Genomic DNA, 22,005 nt, shown 5'->3' with positions numbered 1-22,005 from the left:
GTTCCTGGCTGTTATACAACATTTCACCTCAAAAATGCATCCTTCCCGTCACCAAAGGGCACGCCTTTCCAGTGAAAGGAACCCAGGGCTGGTGAGTGGAGGTGACCCACTGCATTCTGGGCTCGGGGGAGCCCCAGCCCAGTGCTTTGAGAAAGAGGTGGCAGAAATGTCTTCCCAGCCAAAGGAGACAAGCTCCCTGGCCAGTCTGAGGCCTCACGGTCCCACAGGAAGCCTGGATCCACAGCAAGCAGGGGGACACCTTCTTGGTTCTATGTGGGACTCCAGCCCCATCCCTTCTAGTTGCCTTTACCTCGCTGAGCTCTACTGGCGCCTCTGTACAGTGAGGATGACAACAGTGCCCGTCTTTCAGGGTCCTTGTGAGGCTTGAATGCTGCACATTTGGGTCATGCAGGGAGCTTTAAAACACACCCAGCCCATGCCCATCAGAGATGCTGATTTAAAGATATGGGCGCAGCCTGGACATCAGTGTTTTTTAAAAGCTCTCGGTGATTCACTCCAGCCACAGCTGGAAACCACTTGCTTGGATGGGAAAGCACTGTCCTGGGGACTCGTTACAGGTACAACTGCTACTTTGATGAGCAAGGGCACCACACCACCCATTTTCTCGAACATGCAATCGCATGGATGCCTGAAATCCCCTGACAGAGTAAAGGGAAAAGCACTTTGAAAAGGCAGGTGAGGAGTCCTACAGGTTTACTCTGTGCCTTTCCAAGTCCACCCTGCCCACAGACAGATGCATCTGAGCTACTAGCCCGGTCTCACGCTGGAGCCCCACAGACCTGCCCTAGTGACCCCTCGGCTGGGTGGGCCAGGTCCACCCCAGAGGGACTCAGACCTGTGGCTCCCTCCCAGACACGGGCCCTGAACCCGAGAGTGGGACCGTGAGGTGGAGGTGACCCCGCTCCCGTCACCCCTCACTGCATGTTGGGGTAAAGGGCAGCTGTCACTACAGAATTAACTGGGAGAGAGGCAGTGCCCCAGACTGGGGAGGAGAGGATGTTCAGGGGCCCGGTGGGGAGAGTGACATCTGCTTTCTTCACCTGCAGAAGGTTCCACAGCTCAGAGGAAGAGAACAGCTGAAGAGCTGGGCCCCTCAGGGAAAGCAAGTGGGGAGCAGCACATCTTCTCACGGTGACCCACCCCCCAGGCCACCCCTTAGCGGCATATCCCAGAGTTAGTCTGGTCTTGGACACAGGAGGAGAGAACAGGTTCTCCCCAGGGGGGCAGCACAGCCCCTGCCTGAGGAGCTTCAGCCAAAGTCCAGGCCCCCAGCAGAGGCCAGAGCTCACAGCCTAGCTAGGCCTGAGGTTCTACAACAGGGCAGTGAACAGGCCTGGGGACTGGGGTCACAGGAGAGGTGGCTGGTTTTCCTCAGGCACTCGCTGGAGAAGTGGTTCTTCTGAGGTTTACTCACTGTCCTGTGTCCCCAGCTCCTGGCCAGGGTAGGAAAGGAGAGGGAGGGAGATGAAGGGGGTGTGGTGGGGCACAGCATGGCAGGCAGGAAGGAGGAGGGGACAGCAGAGCTGCCAGACTGGGCCCCACCAGCAGGGAGTCCAGGAATAGCAGCAACCACAACCACCACCTTAGGGAGTGTCATCCTGCCCACTTTTGTTTTCCAACTGAGGGCACATTGATGGTGGGCACAGGGAGGCACCAGGCCTCTTGGACTATGCTATGGCATCCAGAGAAGCATCTACAGTCTCAGCAAGGTCAGGGGCAACAGGGAACGACTGAGCTGGAAAAAACTTCAGTCTCAACAAGTCTGCCCCTGCCTCCTGATACCTAAGGTAGAAAATACACAGACTTTGAAGCCAAAAGAACTGGATTAAACCATGCCTCCACCACAAATTACCTGTATTCATGCATTCATTCTAAAAATAGTTTCAGCTTCTACTATGTAGCAGGCCCTGAGCTATGTGCTGGGGTTACTAACAAAAACGAAGCCTAGTCCCTATCTTTGAAGAACTTACCCAGAAAAGGAGTGATGGACCCATAAACAGATCTCAGGGAAGGCTCCCTAGAGGAGGTGTTGTCAGAGTTGGCTTGAAATATGAATAGCAGTTGGGTGAAAAGGAAGAGCAAGGGCACTCCAGGCAGAGAAGACAACATGAGCAAAACCAGCATGGTGTGTCAGGAGCTGCTGGGAGATGAAGCATGTGGCAGTGTCTCTGTCAAGATTCTTAGTTGAGAGCAACAGAAACCAATGCTAGCTAGTTTAAGCAGAAAAGGAATTTACTAAAAGGATATTGGATCCCACATTCCTGGAAGCCCTTTTTGATTTATTAAAGTTTGTTTAAGTAATCTCTACACCCAACATGGGGCTCAAACTCATGACCCCGAGATCAAGAGTTTCATGCTTGGTTGACCAAGCCAGTTAGTTAGGTATCCGAGGCCCCAGTTTAGAATCTCAAAGCTAAACTCCTCAAACCCACACAGGGCAGGAAACATGGCAAAGTTAGCTCTGGAGGCACCCCAGAGGTCATTTTTGTCTATAGTTCCTAATCTTGAGTCCATGGGAGCAAAAAGATATATAGAATATTTTGAGTAGGTGTAAATGTATTTTTCTGGGGACAAGGTCCATGACTTTTATCAGATTCTCAAAGGAACCCACACTATAGGTCATATTCTCTCAGGAGCAAATCCTGAAGTGAAGATTCATGTGTAAATGATTTAGTAAAGAAATGTTCCCAGGAGAAGCCAGTAAGGTAGAAAAGGAAGCAGGATAGTAGGGAAAGGGGACGAAGCCAGGGAAGAGTGTAATTTTGTGTGAAACCACACTCAGCCTGATGCTTAGGGAACTCAGGGGCATTAACTGCACCTTCAAGTTTTTTCCTACTCAAGACAAAGTAGCTAGGCTTTTGTACTCTCATGGCAGTGGGTCATTGGCTATGGGCCAGGTGCCCTGCAGTTTTGTGTGGGTCATAAACTGCCGGGCACTTTCAGCTCTCCTAAGGGAAAAGAAGTCTCCAGCTCCCAAGGGCAATCCTTGAACGCTTAATGAAGGGTTGGAGGCACAAGGCTGGTAAAGGGAATCTGAGGGGATTTGGGCATGTATAGTTCATATTCCAAAAAATTCAGGAATCACTGATCTAGTACAACCACATAATTTTATAGACTAGGAAATGGGGAACACTTCTGATTGTATAGTGCCTAGGTACCCAACTAAACCTCATAAACCTTCTAAACACCACCAAATTCTAGATAAAGAAAAAAAAATCTTCTTTTTTCTTTTTGAAAAAAATCTTATTAAACACACTTATGAACTGACGGTAAAGTAAGCAATGCTCAGGCCAGAAAGAGACAAAAGCTAGAATTCAGAGGGCAATGAATGAAAAGTAATGAAATCAGCTTTTACCTTGAATACATTGAACTTTGTGAACTTGAGCTTCAGTTTTTCAGCCTCATGGAAATGGGACAACATTTAATAAGTCCATGCTTGTGGCACCTGCATGGCTCAGTCGGTTGAGCATCCAATTCTTTATTTTGGCCCAGGTCCTGATCCCAGGGTCGTAGGATCAAGCCCTATGTCCAGCTCCTTGCTGGCCATAGAATCTGCTTGAGATTCTCTCTCTCTCTCTCTCTCTCTCTCTCTGTCTCTCTCTCTAAAATAAAAAATTAAAAAGAATTAAAAAAAAGAAGACCATGCTTGAAACAATCACTAGCAAGAGACACTGGGACTGCTTTAATGACAGTAAACTAACAGTGACCCTCCTTATAGGCCCAGGCCCTGAACTACTTTCCCTAAAATAGTTCTTAGAGGAGAGTGAATACCTGAAAGAGGTTGGGGGCTGTTAGGAAGACAGAAGAGGGAATGGCCATTAGGGAGCCAAGCAGCAGGGTCTGCTTCACTGAGGGAAGAACTCTGGTATAATGAACTTGACCCAAGGGAAATACCTTACAGCTTGGGAGAGGCAGGGGAGTGTGGGAGGGTGAAGAATCTGAGTTCACTTCTAAGTCTGCATTCATGTCTGAGTCCTGTGGAGGAACATAGCATAATGAAAAAAATGTAGGGTGTGTGAACCAGACTGACACCATCTTGGACAAATCCACCATGATGGTTGCTCCATGATCTGAAGCCTTCTTGAGCACAACCCCACAAACATATTCTTTCTTTTTGTTTATCCACACCCTTAAGTACACCCTCAGGGCATAATGTCCTCAATATGCTCTGGAGATATGAATACGACAGACACCTATTTTCAAAAATTCTCCTCCTGGTGGTCCCAGAGCATGTACTCCCCAGCCTCTAAGCTATAAAAGCAGGCCTTATGGGAGACAGAGTTGTGGACATTTACTCATCTTTTGGTCGCCCAAGACATAGGCTTCTGTCCATTATGTCCGTTTAATAAATTGTTTCTTGTCAAACTAATGGCTCCTTTGGCCTTTAGAGATCATTTTGCATATACCTCTCTTTTATGGAGTAAAGATTTCAAGTAGCAAGCTGTTCTGGAGAATTCTCAAAGCAGAGAGAAGCATTCCCCCCTCCACAGTGGTATTCCTCACAGCTTTGGCCTCTCAAGTGCTCTTTGCCTCAATCAAAGCAGGGAAAGATAGGGGGAGCCCTACTGGAACAGGTTGCTTGTGAGCCCATAGGAGCTGAAGCCTGAGGACTCTCAGAAATAGATGGGTAGTTTTTCAGGGACTCCAGGGGTTCTTTATCCACCTCACCTCAGCAGGTGGATGCAAAGAACAGGTAGAATTTGGGTGCTTATTGTTTCATTTTTATTCATGTAGCTCCATTTATATTGAGGCCTTAGGATATAAATGGAGGAGTCCAGATTGTAAAAAGTCTGAAAAATAGGTCCTGGACTTGGTAATTAGTAGGTTCTTGGTGGTTTTAGAAAGAGAAGCTTCAGAGATTGAAATCACCCTCCAGGGATCCAGGAGGGGGAAGAAGGAAGTATGATGGGAGGGGACACAAAGACTGGGACAAGAGGTCTCCAGGAAGTTAAAGAAGCCAAGGAGGAAGTGTGAAGGGATTAAGGTTGTCCACCAGTAGGAAGGCTATGCTGGGTGTGGGGTTTGACATTTAAGATTTCTGAGGAAGAGTATCTTACCCAAATTATTTAATTACCAAATTATTTAATCTCGCTGAGCCTCAGCCTCCTAATTTATGAAATGGAACTAAATTTCCTACCTAGTAAAAGTAAAAACACCTTTTGTCTCTCAGGATTAATGGCAAAGCATGTAAGTGTGGTATGTGGGATGTGGCAGGCACTCGAGGGCTGTAGAAGGATGAAGGAAAGTGTGTCATTTCTCATCTATGGACCTAAATTTCCTAATCCTTACTAATTGCTGACTTTATCTGTCAGTTACTGAGAGAGATTAACATCTTCCACTGTGTTGTGAATTTGTCCGTTTTTATTTTGCTTTCCTTGCTTTCTCCTTTTGCTTTATGTATTTTGAAGTTATTAGGTATATATGCATTTTTTAAGTTTATTTATTTATTTAAGTAATCTCTACCCCCGACATGGGGCTCAAACTCACAACCCCAAGATCAAGAGTCACACGTTCTACTCACTGAGCCAGTCAGGCACCTCTAGATGTATATACATTTAAGATTATTCTTTTTGATGAATTGAACCTTTTATCATTATGAAGTGACCCTTTTGTTTCTCATAATGCTTTTTGTCTTAAAGTCTACTTGGACTAAGATTAATATAAATATATCAGCTTCCTTTGGTTACTATTTGAAAGATTTTTTCCATCCTTTTAAACTTTCTGTGTTCTTATGTTTTAAATGTGACTTTATGAATAGCTTATAAGTAGACTCATCACCTGGTCTAGTTTGGCAATATTTTTCTTTTAACTGAAGCCTAAAGTCCATTTACATTTATTAAAACAGTGATACATACATATACATTTATGTATTTATTTATTGGTATGCATGTATGTATTTCTAACCTATTATTTTTTATTTTCTAGGTTTCCTTTTATATTCTTTCTTGCTTTCTTGTTTTTCCTTATTCCATTTTTCTCTTTACTAGTTTGCAAATTATACCTTTTTTGCTAGGTTTAATGGTTATACTAGAAATTTTAACATGCATATTTTATTTGTCTGAACCTAAAGTTAATCAACACCTTTAATTTGTTCTTTTTTTAAATTTTTAAAAATGTTTATTTTTGAGGGAGAGAGAGACAGACTGTGAGCCGGGGAGGGGCAGAGAGACAGGGAGACACAGAATCTGAAGCAGGCTCCAGGCTCTGAGCTGTCAGCACAGGGCCCAACACGGGGCTCAAACACACAAACTGTGAGATTATGACCTGAGCCAATGTCTGACACTTAACCGACTAAGCCATCCAGGCACCCCACGATCATTCATTTTTATCTCTCATGGTTCCAGGACTAACTGGGATCACTAGGTAACTCTTGCTCAGGGTCTCTCATGTGGTTGCAGTCTGATGGAGACTAAGGCTAGAATCATCTCAAAACCTTGTTCAGTACACGTCTCACAGTTGATGCTGGCTGTAGGCTAAGTTTTCAGTGGGGCTGAACACCTACATTTGGCCTCTTTATGTGGCCTGGGTATCTTCATAGCATGGAAGCTAGGTTCTAAAAGGGAATATCTAAGCAGAGCAGTCCAGGAGAAACCATATTACTTTTTATGGCCTAGCCTTAGATGTCACACAGCATCACTTCTGCCACATTCTGTTAATTACATGCAAGTCATTAGACCAGCTCATATTTAAAGGAAGGTCAATTAGGCTCTATCTCTTGGTGGAAGAGTGTCAAAAAATTTGCAGACATGTTTTAAAACTATTATATACCCCTTCTGTATGCCAAGCACTAGACAAGGCACTTGGGATAGTGGTAAGTCACAAACCCTAACTTTATGGTACTTACAGTCTAATGGTAGAGATACACACTAATAAAATAATATTGCAAATATGTATAAAATTGTAAACTTTGATAGTGCTATGAAAGATGAACAGAGGGAACTATGAGAAATTATATCACATATTTGTATGACATGGACCAGGGACCCAAGGAAGACTTCCCCAAGGAAAGGCATCTGGGTTGAGATCTGAAACATTAGTGGATGCTAACTCTGTGAAGCATGTTAAAGAAGGGCCTTTCAGACAAAGAGACCAACAGCCACTGGCCCTGAGACAGGAGGAAAGGTGACCTAAGAGGCAGCCAGTATATCTGGAGGCAGATAGCAGAGGAGAGAGGTGTGAGACAGGGCTGCAGAGGTGGGCTGAGACCAGGCCCCTGGACTTTGTAGGCTAGGTGAGGATATCGGCCTTTGGCCTTAAAGGTGCAGAAAGCTGTTGAGGGTCACTCACTGGCGAGTGATGTAGGCAGATCTGCACCCTAAAGCTCACTTTGGCTGCTGTGTGGATGGCCCCTGCCAGATGCTGAGTCAGGACTGGGAGGGCTGCGAGACTCTTGTCTGCAATACCTCCCCTCTCCATGAGACTCCCATGCACATGCTAAAGCCAGCAGTGGCCTACATCATATATCTCTAGGCTGGGCTCTGATACTCTATACTTGGCTTCCTCTTCTAAGGTACAAGAAGTTCTGCCATTTTGCATTCTTAATTAGTCACTCCTTTAGTCTGTCAGTTAGTTGGTATAGCAGATTGAAGAGTAGTCCCCAAAAGATATGTCCGCATCCTAATCCCCAGAACCTGTGACTATTACCTTATTTGGAAAAAGGGTCTTTATGAATGTAATTAAGTTCAGTATCTTGAGATTAGGATATTATCCTTGATTATCTGTGGATCATAAATCCTATGACAAATGTCCTTGTAAGAATGAGGCAAAGAGATATTTGAAATGGACAGAAGAGGAGGAAGTAATGTGACCATGGAGACAGAGATTCGAGTGGTATGGCTACAAGCCAAAGAATGCCAACATCTGCCAGAAGCTGGAAGAGTCAAGGAACGGATTGTCCTCTAGAGCCTCCAGAAGGAGTGTGGCCCTACTGACACCTTGATTTCAGCCCAGGGATCTGGTTTTTGAACTTCTGGCCTCCAAAACTGTGGAAGAATACATTTCTGCCAGTTTAAAGCCACAGTTTGTGGTAATTCATTACAGCAGCCATAGGAAATGAATATGGTTGGGTACTTCTTTAGTTGTTCCTTCCTGATGGGATTTACTGGCTCCTTCAGGGAACTTCCAAATGCTGGAATGCCCCAGGCTCAGTCCTCAGAGCTTTCTTTGACTATTCTCTCTCTTTGTGACCTCATCCATTCACTTGGCATCAAAATACCACTTATTTGCTAAAATTCTCCACATTTTATCTCCTCCCAGACCCTTCTCATGGAGCCCAAACATCTTCACAGGTAGATGAAAAGATAACTCTTGTTTTCTACCCTTCCCACTTCCCCACCCACAGATTCTCCTGGCCAAGCATCCTCAGCCACTTAGTGCTCTAGGTAGAAATGTGGTAGCCATCCTGGATTTCTCCATTTCCCTCATGCCTTATATACAACTGATAGCAAGTCTTGTTGTTTAGATATCAAATGAGATCTATCCCTTCTCCTCCATTTCCACAGCCACCAGCATCTCTTACCCAGATGACTATCCCAGGCTCCCAAGGACTCCCAGCTTCTTCTTTTCTTCATGTTTATTTAGAGAGAGAGAGTATGTCTGTGAAGGAGGGGAAGAGAGAGAGGGGGAGAGAGAATCCCAAGCAGGCTCCATGATGTCAGCACAGAGGCCCATGCAGGGCTCAGTCTCACAAACTGTGAGATCATGACCTGAGCCAAAATCAAGTCAGACATTCAACTGACTAAGCCACCAGGCACCCCAACATTAATTGATTTTCAAATATTTCTTCAACCTGGCATTTCTCAATAAATCCCACTTAACTGATGAATTATCTTTTTATGCATTGTTGGATCTACTTTGCTAGAATTTTTATTTATTTATTTTTTTTTGCACTTGTGTTCATAAAGGATATTAGTCTGTAGTTTTCTTTTCTGGGAATGTTTTGTCTGATGTTGGTATCAGAGTAATGCTGGCCTCATAGAATGAATTGGGAAGTGTTCATTCCTCTTCACTGTTCTGGAAGATTTTATATAAAATTGGTATTTTTTCTTCCTTAAATGTTTGGTAGAATTCACCAGTGAAGGCATCTAGGCCTGAAGTTTTCTTTATGGGAAAAATTTTAATGATAAATTTAATTTCTTTATTGGTTATACGGTTATTCAGGTTATCTATTTCTTCTTGAATTGTGTCACGCTTTTGCTTAAAGCCCTCAGTGTTGGGGCACCTGGATGGCTCAGTTGGTTAAGCATCTGACTCTTGATTTCAGCTCAGGTCATGATCTTGTAGTTTGTGAGATTGAGCCCCACATTGGGCTCTGTGCTGACAGTGCAGAGCCTGCTTGGGATATTCTCTCTCTCTCTCTCTGCCCCTCCCATTCTCTCTCTCAATAATAAATAAATAAATAAATAAATAAATAAATAAATAAATAAATAAATAAATAAATAGCTAGCCCTCAGTGTTTCCCCCTCACATCTACATCCTTGCTGTGGCTTGCAAGGCCCTGTCTGGTCTGTTCCTGCCCTCCTCCCCAACCTCATCTACACGGTACCTTCCCCTCACTCACCATGTTTCAGTCACATTGGTCTTCTGGTTAATTCCAAGATTATGTCAAACTCTTCCCTAGCTCAAGGCCTTGGCATTGCTGTTCCCTCTATCTGGAAAGCTCTTCCATAGGCTCCTTATTCTCATCCCTCAGGTCTCAGATTACATGTCAAGGAGGTCTTCCCTGAATATTATTTTCAGGGTAGGGCCTGCTGGATACTCTCTCACACAGAATCTTGTTTCCATCCATAATATATGTATCACATCCTGTCAGTGTTTTGTTTGCTTATTGTCAGCTCCCTAAGAGCAGGGATCTTGTCTGTCTTGTTCACTGCTCATCCTCAGCACCCAACACAAGATCTGGCACAAGTGAGGTGTTCAATTACTATTTTTTAAATAAGTAGACTTACTTAGTGGTTTGGCCTATTGGTCAGTCAGGCAATGAGGAAGGCAGTAAGTCTTCTGTGAGCCCGCCTATCAGTCTGAGGTTTTTGCTCAGCCTGGAGTAGGTCAGGCAGGCACTGAGTGGGCTGGTTGCCCTATGGAGTGGGTCTGTGTGACTGATGAGCCCGCCCTGTGAAGTCAGCCCAGGATTCTGAGGGACACAAAGAAGTGAAAAGCCGAGGTCTATTCCCCAAGAAGCTTCTGGCCCACCTGTCTACTTGGAGACTCACTGTTCCCTACTGCCCAGCCAGAACGTGAAATGGGATAGAACAGGGTAGACAGGGGAAGGTTGCAGAGCCTGGTCCAGCCTCTGGCAGCTGCTCCTCAGCAGTTCTGTTACAGGCCTTCCAAACCTCATAAAAACCTCACCTAGTGACTGACATGCTCAGGAAGAGCCTGTACAAGAGACACAGAGAGGGCTTTGTATCTTCTTCCCCACCCCACCTCCCAACCTCCCCTGACCTGGGTCCTCTGCTCATGGAAACTGCCCCACTGGACCTGGCTGCCTGGCCCCAGGAGACAGGCTGTGATGCACGTTGTCACTGCCTGCTCTCTACAGGGGCAGGACATGGGCCTGTACCTCTAGGGGCCACTCCTTGCAACTGAACCCATCCTAGGTACCCCTCTTCATAGACCAGAGAAGGCCCAGCTCTCTGGTTGAAGAAGAGACCTTGCATGGAAGCTAGAGACTTCATAGTTAATCCCAAGTTTCTTGAAGAATGTCCCGGCTATGAGTTATGGGTGTGGCTCGAGTCTCATCATGCATGAGTACGTGTAGGACGCTATCAGACCTGCTTGTGTGGGAAGCAGCTGCTTACAATAACTAGGCAGTGGCACCCAGGCCGCCAGCAATCACTGAGACTCACTCCTGCTCACCGACCAGCTCCATGACCAGGAGGCTCTGCTCTGGTGACATCACCCTCCTCACACACTGCTAAGGGAAATGAGCTCAGGGCCGCCATCAGAGGCGGTATGTTTACTTACAGGGACCCTGGCTGTCAGCAGCTCATTGACTAGACATTCCCTGTCCTAGCCAGCATGAAGCAGAAATTTCCTTAAACATATTATTTTGGCCTCAACCCACCATTTGCTCCCTTGCTTCCAGTTTTTTTCAAGAGGAAAATTCCCAGTTCTAGCCCCAAATGGAGCAGCCCAGAGGTGGTGGGGAGAGATCACAATGACCCCCTAAGGACCTTTCAGAGGTTAAGTTTCTCCCACCTCCCCAGTAATCCCTGGAGCTGTGAGATCATCAAACCAATTCTCAGTCACTCATGTGTGCATGGGATCAGAGGGATGGCGGGCATGACCTCAAGAGCAGACCCTCTCCTTCATGGCCTCCCTCATGGCTTCAGCCACCCTGAGCTCATACTCAAAGCATTTCCCAACTCAGCAACCCTGGCTAGGCCCTAGACCTCTCCCTCATTCCCTTCGGGTCAAGGATATTTCAGGAGAGCCCCAAAGCCGCCAGTTTTCACAGGCTCCAGGGGATTCCCAAGACGGGATCCAGGGGATTCCCACCCCCACCAGCCCTGGCTGAGAGGTACTGTCACTTGTCCCTCCCAATTCTCTTCCTGTTGTTCCTGCTGGAACTTAGCCATTCCGGGGGGCCCTGAGAGGAAAGGGGTCCTCAGTCCCCCCAGTGCTTTAGGATCTATCTGTGCCAGCAGCAGAGCGATGCCCTCCCAAGAGTATCAATCATGAGAGACAGGTGCTCTCTGCCTAGCTGGATCTGCCCACTATTGGGGCTGGTCACGCAGGCCCAGACATGTCAGGGAGTCTGAGGCCTTACCTGACCCAGCTCTGCCCTGTGGCTTGATCCTACTTAGCTCAGCATCCTATGGCACCAGGGAGGGGCCCAGTGGCAGAATCAGGTCAGAAGAGGGCATTGAACCTGCATTTCATAGTGCTTTACCAAAGACTGAGGAAATGTCAAGGGTCCACATTGGAGAATGGGATAGAGGGAATGTCTCACACACAGATCTGAATTGGCAGCTTCTTGGAAGGTACTGATTTTCTTACGCAACTGTCCCTGCCCCCCAACCGGGCCAGAACTCCCTAAAACATATGGTTCCAATAATTTCAATTAGTCAACATGTCTAGTGAACCCAGAATTTATAAAGTAAGGAAGCTGGAAAGACCCTTGATGAGGACAGAAGCTAATATTTATTGAATATCTACCATAAGCCTGACATGGTACTCAACACTTTACACACATTATCTTATTCAATCCTCATAACTCTGAGGGAGATTAAATAACTCTAAAAGAGACACAGCTTGTATACAGCAGAGCTGGGATTCAAACCCAGTTCTGTCTGATCCCACAGATTCTACAATGATGCATTCTTCCATTTGACTTCTAGAAAGTAATTAACTTAGGAAATCAATCACATTTCTTCTGTAAACCAAGCAAGACCTGTAAGTTAAAGATGTGCTAATACAGTCTCTCCATTCTGCAGATGAGGAAAATGAGGCCAGATCACAGAGTGAGTCTTTTTATTTGTTTACTTGTTTATTTTTCTTTAAGTAGGCTTCATGCCCAGTGTGGAGCCCAACGCCAGGCTTGAACTCATGACCCTGAAATAAAGACCTGAGCTGAAATCAAGAGTCAGTGTTGCCTGGGTGGCTCAGTTGGCTGAGCATCTGACTGTTAATTTTGGCTCAGGTTATGACCTCACAGTCGTGAGACTGAGCCCTGCATCATGCTCTGTGCTGACAGTGTGGAGCCTGCTTGGGATTCTCTCCCTCTCTCTCTGTCCCTCTGCTGCTCACATGCACTCTCTCTCTCTCCCTCAGAAGAAACAGGCTATAAAAGAGAGGCTATAAAAGAGACAGACAGACAGACAGACGCTTAAATGACTGAGCCATCCAGGCAACCTACAGAGTGAGTCTTAAATTGACCATAGGACAGTGGCTCAAACTCAGATCAGTGTCTCTCCAGCCACCCCAGCTGTCTCATAGTCCTAAGTCAACCCAGGCAAGACAAGGGTGGTAGAAAAGCTGTGGGCTCTGCCCTCTAGGAGACAAGACAGACAAAGATGAACAGAGAAACAAACAGACATATAGACATCCACACAAGCAGACATGAAGAGGCATAGGCACACAGGCAAAGATACACACATGGGTACTTATATCCATGTATTGTATTGTTCTCATCTATCTGTGGTGGTTCCTTTCCAGATTGCAAGTTCCATGAGGAAGCAGGCAGAAAGGGCCCTTACCCTGGGCTCACCTGTAGATGGCCACGCTCTTGCTCTACTCTGGCCACACTCCATTCCACACACTGAGAAGTAACCGGGCCCAAGAGGATGGATCCATGGGGAGCCCATTCCCCCATTCTAGATTATAAATCAGGTACATGAGACCCCATTATTTCCTGCGTAGAACCATTTGGGCAGACTTTGCCAGTAGTGTGCATACCCTGGAGCCCAAAAGGTGGCCAAAGGGCAGCTGTTTGTGGGGTGCATTCATGGAGTTTGGACACGTTAGGAGTAATACATGCTTGCAAGGCCACTCAAGATAGGGGACGGAGCCGGGATGGGGAAAAAGAGGCTGGGGCCACTTATTCTGCATTGCTGAATTCCAGCACAGAAGTCAGAGGAGTCAAGAATCCAAAATCAAACCCAGCCCTCTGGCTTATTGGGATTAAGTATTTTATTTAGCAGTTTGTTGTTTTGACTTATAACGTTTAAATATTTAGATGTACTGGGGCGCCTGGGTGGCTCAGTGGGTTAAGCGTGCGACTCTTGGTTTTGGCTCAGGTCATGACCTCACGGTTCATGAGTCTGAGCCCTGCATCAGGCTCCAGGCTAACAGCACGGAGCCTGCCTGGGATTCTCTCTCTCCCTCTCTCTCTCTGCCCCTCCTCTGCTCTGTCTCTCAAAAAAAAAAAAAAAAAAAAAAAAAAACTTAAAAAAATATTTAGACGTACAAATGTACGTCTTGCCCTGGTTCTTAAAAACATTAGGAGCTGCCCTGGATACCTCCCTAAGTTCCCAGTGCACAGTGCTCACAGAACAAGCACTTTAAAGATGTCTGTTAGTAAACGAGAAAATCATTTAGTGAATGAATTGAATGAGTGAATGCTTTTGCACAGATATAAACAGACAGGCATATACACTTTCAGGCACTCACCAACACATTATTGACAAGTATATATACCCACACTCCCAGAGATGCACATACCTAATAAACTTACATCTAGAAAGCCTGGTACGTGTTTATAACAAAATAACCTAAATGTTCATATGCACACTCCCACAGAAACTTGCAGGCACGTGCAGACCCACTCACTATGCAGAGGCCCACATGTTCCCTTGAAGATACCCACATACATGAGCTTACACAGAGATAGGGACTCATCGATATGCTGGCAAACATGCTTTTCCCACTGAAGAACCCAGCTCCAACCAGAAATGCAGCCGCCCAGACATGCAAACAACAGAACAGTCACATAAACTCACACCGATACACGCAGCTAGACAAAGACAACGCTGTAGGCCTAAGACAGACTGGGAGTGGGACACCTGTCCACAGAGACCCCCTGGCTGCCCTGGGCTCCCACACTGTCTGCCTCCCTCCCACTTCTGTCTGCGGCCAGAAGGGGCTCCTAGAGGAATTCCTTTTGCAGACTGGCTGAGAAAGGCTACTCTCTCCTCCTCCACAATCCCAGGCCAGAGTCCTGTGGCAGAGAAGCAGATGGTGTGTGCTGGGGGGTGCTCCCCCTTGCCAAGGACTCTGCCCTCCATCCCCAGCCACCACCCGTGGCCTGCCAAGCCTAGGCTGTGTGCTGGCCTCTAGACAGAGACAGAGCCCCACGCAGGTCCTGCTGCCCCAGCTCTGCTTCCAAAAGCATGATTTAGGAGGGGCTGGTGAACAGCGCTTTTCCAGAGGACTTACTTCCTCAGGAAATGGCTCGGCCACAAGCCTGATCTCCAAAACAGGCGTAGGATGAAAACACCTCTGCTCCTCTCCAAAAACATGGGCCGCCACTCTCACTCAGAGCCCCTGTGTCACTTTTAGCCCCAGCATCCACAGCATTCCAAGGTGATGGACAGCAATGAAAGGTCCAGCGTCTAGTCCCGCTTCTGCTGCTGACTCGCTGTGTCCACCTCCATAAAATGACCCCTTTGGGTGTGATGCCTTCAGATGTAGTCAGAATGAGATAGGAGTCTCTAATTCCCCAGGCAGTCTCTGGATAAGGGTGAGGGGCTCCAATCCCAGGAGACAGTGGCCTGGTGTGGGCCTCCTCTTAAGTCACAGAGTCATTATTACATCCACAGAGCTTGTACCAGGCAGTGGCTTGAAACAGAGGTGCCTCACGCTGAGGCAAAATGGGGACTCAGGCAGGAGTCAATGTCCTGTGTGGCCTGGAGACAGTGATCTCTCCTCTCCCTTTCCACCCTCTCGCCAGGTTCCCTAGGCCTCTGCTGGAGGTGGACACAGTGCTGCAGCCCCACCCAGTCGGGTGGGCCAAGAGACAGGAATGCTGCTCAGCACAGCTGGCCGGACAGGAGAGACTGTTTATTCTCTGCTGTCGGGAACATCCCAGACAATCAGGGGGATTTGGCTGCTGGCAACCCCTGGATTTGAGGACTCCAAGAAGTCAGCTTAATCAGAGCAGGCTGATGGCCTGAGCTCTGAGAAGGCAGCAGAGGTGGAAGGGAGGGGCCACCCCTCCCTGCCCCACATTCCATGCCATGTGCCTCTGAGCTCACCTCCTGGATCTGCAGTGACAGGGCAGAAAGGTGAATGGGGCTGAACCCAGCCTTTTAATCATGCAGCCATCAGGAGAGACTTCCTGCAGTCTGACTCCCAGCATCCCAGGTGCCCCCTGCTTATGAGACATGTCAGAGCTAACGGCCTTAGCCTAGGAAGGGAGGTCATTTTGCATCCCCCAGACCCGTTCCAACCTCCCTGTGCTACCAGCCCAGATCCTTTCTGCTCAGGCAGTCCCTCTAGCTTCCGCCGTGTACTTGCCTGCCTTTCTTATTATTCCAGCTCGAGTCAGCTTTGGCGCTGCCTCTTCCAGGCCTTCTCACCTTGGGCAAGTCACCTCTCCAGGCCTGATTCTTCTGTAAAATAAAGATTACAGTATCCATCTCACAAGGACATTTTGAAGATTAAATGAGAGAATTCTTTCAATAGGCCCACCATGCAGGAGGCACTTGATAAATGGTAGTGCCTTTCTCTCCCATTCTTTCTATTGGTGCAGACCTCACCTCTGGTATTCCTGAGGGCCAGGCCTCTCTGGTGTAGCTTATAACACGTGCCCGGTCACATCTCTACCTATTGCTGCTCCCAGATCTCGGAGTGCTTTGGGGTTCCGTAGCACTCTGTAGAAGAGTCCAAGTTGACCCAAGGAGGCATTTTGATGCCAAGGCTCTAGAAGGTCCCAGAACATGGTGGGGGTTTTTTTTGTTTTGTTTTAGGTGTTTTTTGTTTTTTGTTTTTTTGTGGGGTTTTTTGGTGTGTTTTGCCCATCTCTCATTTTGCATAGGTTTGAGTGCCTTGTCTAAGGAGGTCAGGAAAAATTCATCAATCCTGACTCATTTGTTTGGAATTCATCTTCCTATATATTTAATAAAGAGTTTATGCCAAAAATAATGAAATTCCAGGATGGCAAAGAGTATCAGTTAAGGACCCCTCCTCACTGTATCTCCCACAAGTTCCAATTTAAACTCTTAAATAAAAAAGGAGTCTAATGGTTACACAGTGAAAAGTCTGGCTTTAGGCACAACCAAACTGAGTACTCAAACAACATCATCAGGATTTAGTTTCTCTTCCTCTCTTGGCTCTGCCTTCCACTGTGTTGGTGTCAGTAGGAGGCTTCCCGTGGCAGCAAGATTCAAGGCAGCAACACCAGGACCAGCCTCTCACACTGACAGAATGGGGGTGGGAGGAAAACGTCTCTTTCCCAGCAGCCCCTGCAAAAATCTTCTTATAGATTTCTTGGGAGTCACATGTTGGTATATGAACCAATCGCTAAGGCCAGAGAAATGCAGCTTGTTGATTGGCTCAGGCCTGTGCCACTGCTCCCTGCCTAGGGTGTGTGGGTGGAAGGAGCAGTCACCTTTACCCAGATCCAGTGAAAGTGGAAAAGAGGTTGGTTTCCCAGCAGGAAGCTGGGGTATGGTACCAGGAGGGTGAGTGAACGATGGACCACAAAAAGAACAGGTGTCTTCCAAAGGAAATCAATGGTCAAAGAACTAAGCAGATACTTTTCAAGCACTCCCAAGCCCTTTAAAAAATGTAATGGATGGGGGCGCCTGGGTGGCTCAGTTGGTTAAGCGTCCGACTTCAGCTCAGGTCACGATCTCACGGTCTGTGGGTTGAGCCCCGCATCGGGCTCTGGGCTGACGGCTTGGAGCCTGGAGCCTGCTTCCGATTCTGTGTCTCCCTCTCTCTCTGCCCCTCCCCCGTTCATGCTCTGTCTCTCTCTGTCTCAAAAATAAATAAACGTTAAAAAAAAAATTAAAAAAAAAATAATAATAAAAAATAAAAAAAAAAAATGTAATGGATGGAGCACCTGGGTGGCCCAGTTGGTTAAGTGTCCGACTTCGGCTCAGGTCATGATCTTGTGGTTCCTGAGTTCGAGCCTCATGAGGGGCTCTGTGCTGACACCTCAGAGCCTGGAGGCTGCTTTCCATCCTGTGTCTCCCTCTCTCTCTGCCCCTCCCCAGCTCACGCTCTGTCTCTCTCTGCCTCTCAAAAATAAATAAAACATTAAAAAAATTTTTTTAAGTTTAAAAAAATATATAATTGATGTGCTAGTTTTAAATCCCTACAGATCTCTGACAGGCAATGTGTTATAGGGCCCATTTGGGATAGGCTATACTTGCCCAAGAACAGTAAACCTACATCTTTAACCAATCTGTAATCCATACTTCCCAGGAATTCAGACTGGCCTTTTCCCTTCCTGTCCACACTGGTGGGCAGCTTGACTGAACTGACCAATGCTGTGAGGGCTGGAAGGCCCGATCAGCACCGTAAGCTATTTTCACCAAGGACTTCCCTTGGCTAAATGGGCACTGAAAGAGGGTTGACTCCAGGGGCCTCAACCTTCCCTTTCTCTCCTGACCCCCACAAGTCTCCTCTGGCCTTTGAATCTCCCCTGGTTGCTTTCTCTCTACTACCCCTCTTCCCAACTCATTTCTAAATCCCATTTTCTTAGGAAAGACTTTGTCACCAGTCACTTATATGTGTGTATGAAGCAGCATCAAATCAGTAATTTAACCCTTCTCAGGACCATGTGCATTTTAACTCTGAGCCTTTTCAGTGAAACAAAAGGCTTTGTCCTGCATACCCCCTACTGTTCCCAAAAGGTGCAGAGCAAATGGGACTCTGAAATCAGGCAACCAGTGTCCACAACCATCCCTGAAACCCTTGCTCATCTGCACAGCCTTGCCAGTGTGTTTTTTCTTCAAGTATAATTTCGATCACCTTTGCTGACATTCAGTCATTACTCTCTGCTGTGGCAGGGAAGTTTCTTGAATCCTTTCATCCATTTATTCACTCAGCAGACTTTTCCTGAGTCTCCATCATCTTTTAGATACTGAGTATGCCAAGACAGCCCAGGCCCTGCTCCCTCTGACAGCCTGCAGTTGAATCTCAATGCTGGAAACATCACCTGCACACCAGATTTTTAACACAAGCAAAAAGCCTAGCCCAGTGGCTGGTATTCAATAGGTATTCAAAAAGTGCTGCTTCCCCTTCCCAGGGCTGCACGATGTGGAGAACACTGGAAATTTTCTAAAACCTTTTCCAGGTGGACAGGAGTGCCAACAGAAGTGGGTGGAGATGGTGGTTTCTATCTCGCTTCAGAATGTCATGATTTGTTTTGGATGTTCCAAATGTCAGGTTGGAGATCATGCAAAGAAGAGGGGCTTATTCTAACCAGATCAGGGCTAGAGGCAGCCCAGGACACTGTCTCCCTGGTACACAGCCCCAGACAGTTTGGAAACAAACAGAAACCCATCCAGAGGAGGGAGACTGACAAAAGCAAAAACAAACAAAGGCCAAGAGATGGAAAACTCACGAGGTGGGGCCGGGTGGAAAGGAGGGGAGCAAGGAGAGATGGGTGGAGGCTGTGGAGGGGGCTTAAGGAGGGTGTGTGTGTGTGTGTGTGTGTGTGTGTGTGTGTGTGTGTGTGTGTGAGAGAGAGAGAGAGAGAGAGAGAGAGAGAGAGAGAGAGAGAGAGAGAGAGGAGCTGAACCCAGCTCCCTCCACCTTCCCAAGAATTACCATGGCAATGGGGAGGGTGAGTGCAGCTGATTCCAGGCCAACACAAACCTCCAGGGCTTAGCAGCAGGATTGGGCTCGGATGCATGGGGCCATGTTCTAAAGAAAAAGATCTGAATTGGGCTCTTTAAGTCACAAACTCCCTACCAGCTCTGATTTTGTAAGCAATCAGTATTTAATGAAATGAATTAATCAGAAATAATAGTGAATCACATTCCTATTCCATGTTTCTCTCACATACACAGGTACATTTATCCAAAAGCCCACAGAGTAAAACCTCTTCCCTTTGTGGGGAAAACTGACAGCTCATTGGATTCTTGGCACTTTCCAGAAGCAGTGACCTAACTTGTGGAAGGTCTTCTTGTCACCCCTGCCCAAATTGTCCCCACTGACAGTAGCATTAGTGATAGAGGGTTGATGGGTTTGCTTTCACAAGACCAAGGCAGCTGCAGCTCTGATGTGAGGTGGCTCCAACTGAACCATCTGGTCTCCTCTGCCATCAGTGGCCTGGTGAAGCTCTTGGCCCAGAGGGGGTGTATCAGCAAGGAGAGTGCTGCTTCTTTCTCCATGAAAAAATGTCTGCAGCATGAGCCCCTTGGGCCCCCAAACTCCAGCACTCAAATTTGCCCTTTCCTGGAGATGGCTGGCCTCTGGGGTCTGTTTCAGAGGTCAGGTTGGTGCTAAATAGAACTGTGAGTCTTTAGAGTTTGTCTCCTTCCCGCCTCTCCATTCCTAGCTACCCAGAGATCTCACACTATCCCCCATTACCCTAGTCCAGGGTGGACCCATCCCTAAGGCATCATAGGCACAGGGCATAGAGTCCACATTACAAAAATGTTTTAATTTCCTTTAAAAGCAGAAGGAAGCATGCCTGGGTGGCTCAGTTGGTTGAACATCTAACTCTTGATTTGGGCTCAGGTCATGATCCCAGTGTCATGGGATCAAGCCCTGTGTTGGGCTCCATGCTGAGTGTGGAGTCTGCTTGAGATTCTGTCTCTCCCTTCCTCTGCCCCTCTCCCCCACTTGCACTCTCTCTCTAAAAAAAAATTTTTTTTTAATTAAAAAAAGGGGTGCTTTGGTGGTTCAGTCAGTTAAGCATCCAACTTTGGCTCAGGTCATGATTTCACGGTTTCTGAGTTCGAGCCCTGCATCAGCCTCTCTGCTCTCAGCACAGAGCCCACTTAGGATCCTCTGTCCCTCCCTCTTTCTTCCCCTCTCCTGCTCGTGCTCTCTCACTCTCTCTCAAAAATAAACATTTAAAAATTAATTAAAACTAAAATTTTAAAAATCAGGAGGAAAAAACAAGCTTGTAAGTGGAAGCAAACATTTTAGTATTTAATAGTAATATATTCATTTTTATACCAACACAATCATAAAATATAATTTTAAATATTTATTAAGGAGTCCAGGAAGGCAAAAGTGCCCATGAAAGTCATAATGTAGTCCTGACCTACTCTCTGCTCACTCAGGGATTTCCTTCTGTCACATCAAAATGTACCTGTCCAATGGCTCTCCATTAGCCTAGGAGCACCTGGAGGATAGGACCATTCTTCATCCATCCTCAAGTTCCTACCATGCTCACTGTTTGCCCCATGCTCACATCAGGTATTGCATTGACTCTCTGGGGGTGGGGTGGGGGCAGAAACCTCAGGGAAAAAGAGGGGGGACTAGGTTTTAAATAAATATTGCCTGAGAATTGCTGGAAACTGCACATTTCACATCTGTGCAGTTGGACTTTGTCCGCATCCCCTGTTGCTGAATGCTACTTGAAACTGCTCCCAGCAAGTTCGCTAATGGTCTCCAACTCAGTAAATCCAATGGATACTTCCCAGGTATAATCCCAACGGCTCGGCACCATTTGACACTGCTCATCAAGATTGCCTTTTTGGCTTCCATGACATTTTGCTGTCTTGGTTTCCTCCTATTTCCCTGGACATTGCTGCTAGGTGTCCTGTGCATGCTCATTCCCTCTGCTGGGCCACTAAAAACTAATAGCAGCTGAAACATGTCAGCTATTTGCTCTGTGCTGAGCCCGACTGTGTCAGTTCTTTTAATCCTCAAAATAATGCTAAATCTATTCTGCAACCACCAGCCAGAATGAGTTTCCTGGAAACCAAATCTGATCATATCATTTCCATGCTTAAAACCTAATGGCGCTCCCTGGCCCACAGCTTTGAGGGTCTTGCATGATCTGGCCTGTGCCCACCTCTTCCACCCCATTTCTCACCACAGCCTCTTCCTTTATGACCTTCCTGCTTTTAACTTCTCCAGCAAGAACTCTAGGTCCTTACATGTGCTTTTCCCAGTGCCTGAAACACTCTCCCTCCACTTGTTGGCCTGATACTGGTGGTTCTTTCGGGCTTCAGTTAAATATCACCTTTTCTAGGAGCCCAGGGGTGCTGCAGAGGATGGTGGTTGTGAGATTAACACTGAAACCTGCCATGTGCAGCTCCCAGCTCTGTGCTGCTTCCCAGCCACATAGCTTTGAGCAAGCTACAAAATTCTCTGGCACTTCCGTTTCTTATCTGTTGTCAGGATTAAATAAATCAGGGGCACCTGGGTGGCTCAGTCAGTTAAGTGTCCAACTCTGGATCTCAGCTCAGGTCTTGATCTCAGGGTTGTGAGTTCAAGTCTTGAGTTGGGCTCCACACTGGGTGTGAAGCCTACTAAAAAAAAAACAAAGAAAGATAGAAAAAAAAAAAGAAAAGAAAAAAAGAAATTTGCACACGTAGGTGCTTTGCAGGTGTACATGTGTCACTTCTGTAT

At 46.8% G+C, this 22,005-nt stretch overlaps 1 long non-coding RNA gene across 2 annotated transcripts in view; it reads left to right on the top strand.

Moving 5' to 3' along the window:
* The window catches only part of LOC109262840 (uncharacterized), a 64,953-nt gene that overhangs the window by 41,927 nt on the left and 1,021 nt on the right, over positions 1–22,005 (top strand). The window lies entirely within an intron of this gene.

The sequence above is a fragment of the Panthera pardus genome, unplaced genomic scaffold (genome assembly GCF_024362965.1).
Source record: "Panthera pardus isolate Hobbes unplaced genomic scaffold, ASM2436296v1 HiC_scaffold_24, whole genome shotgun sequence".
Taxonomy (NCBI): Eukaryota; Metazoa; Chordata; class Mammalia; order Carnivora; family Felidae; genus Panthera; species Panthera pardus.
This window is presented reverse-complemented; position numbering and strand designations above follow the sequence as displayed.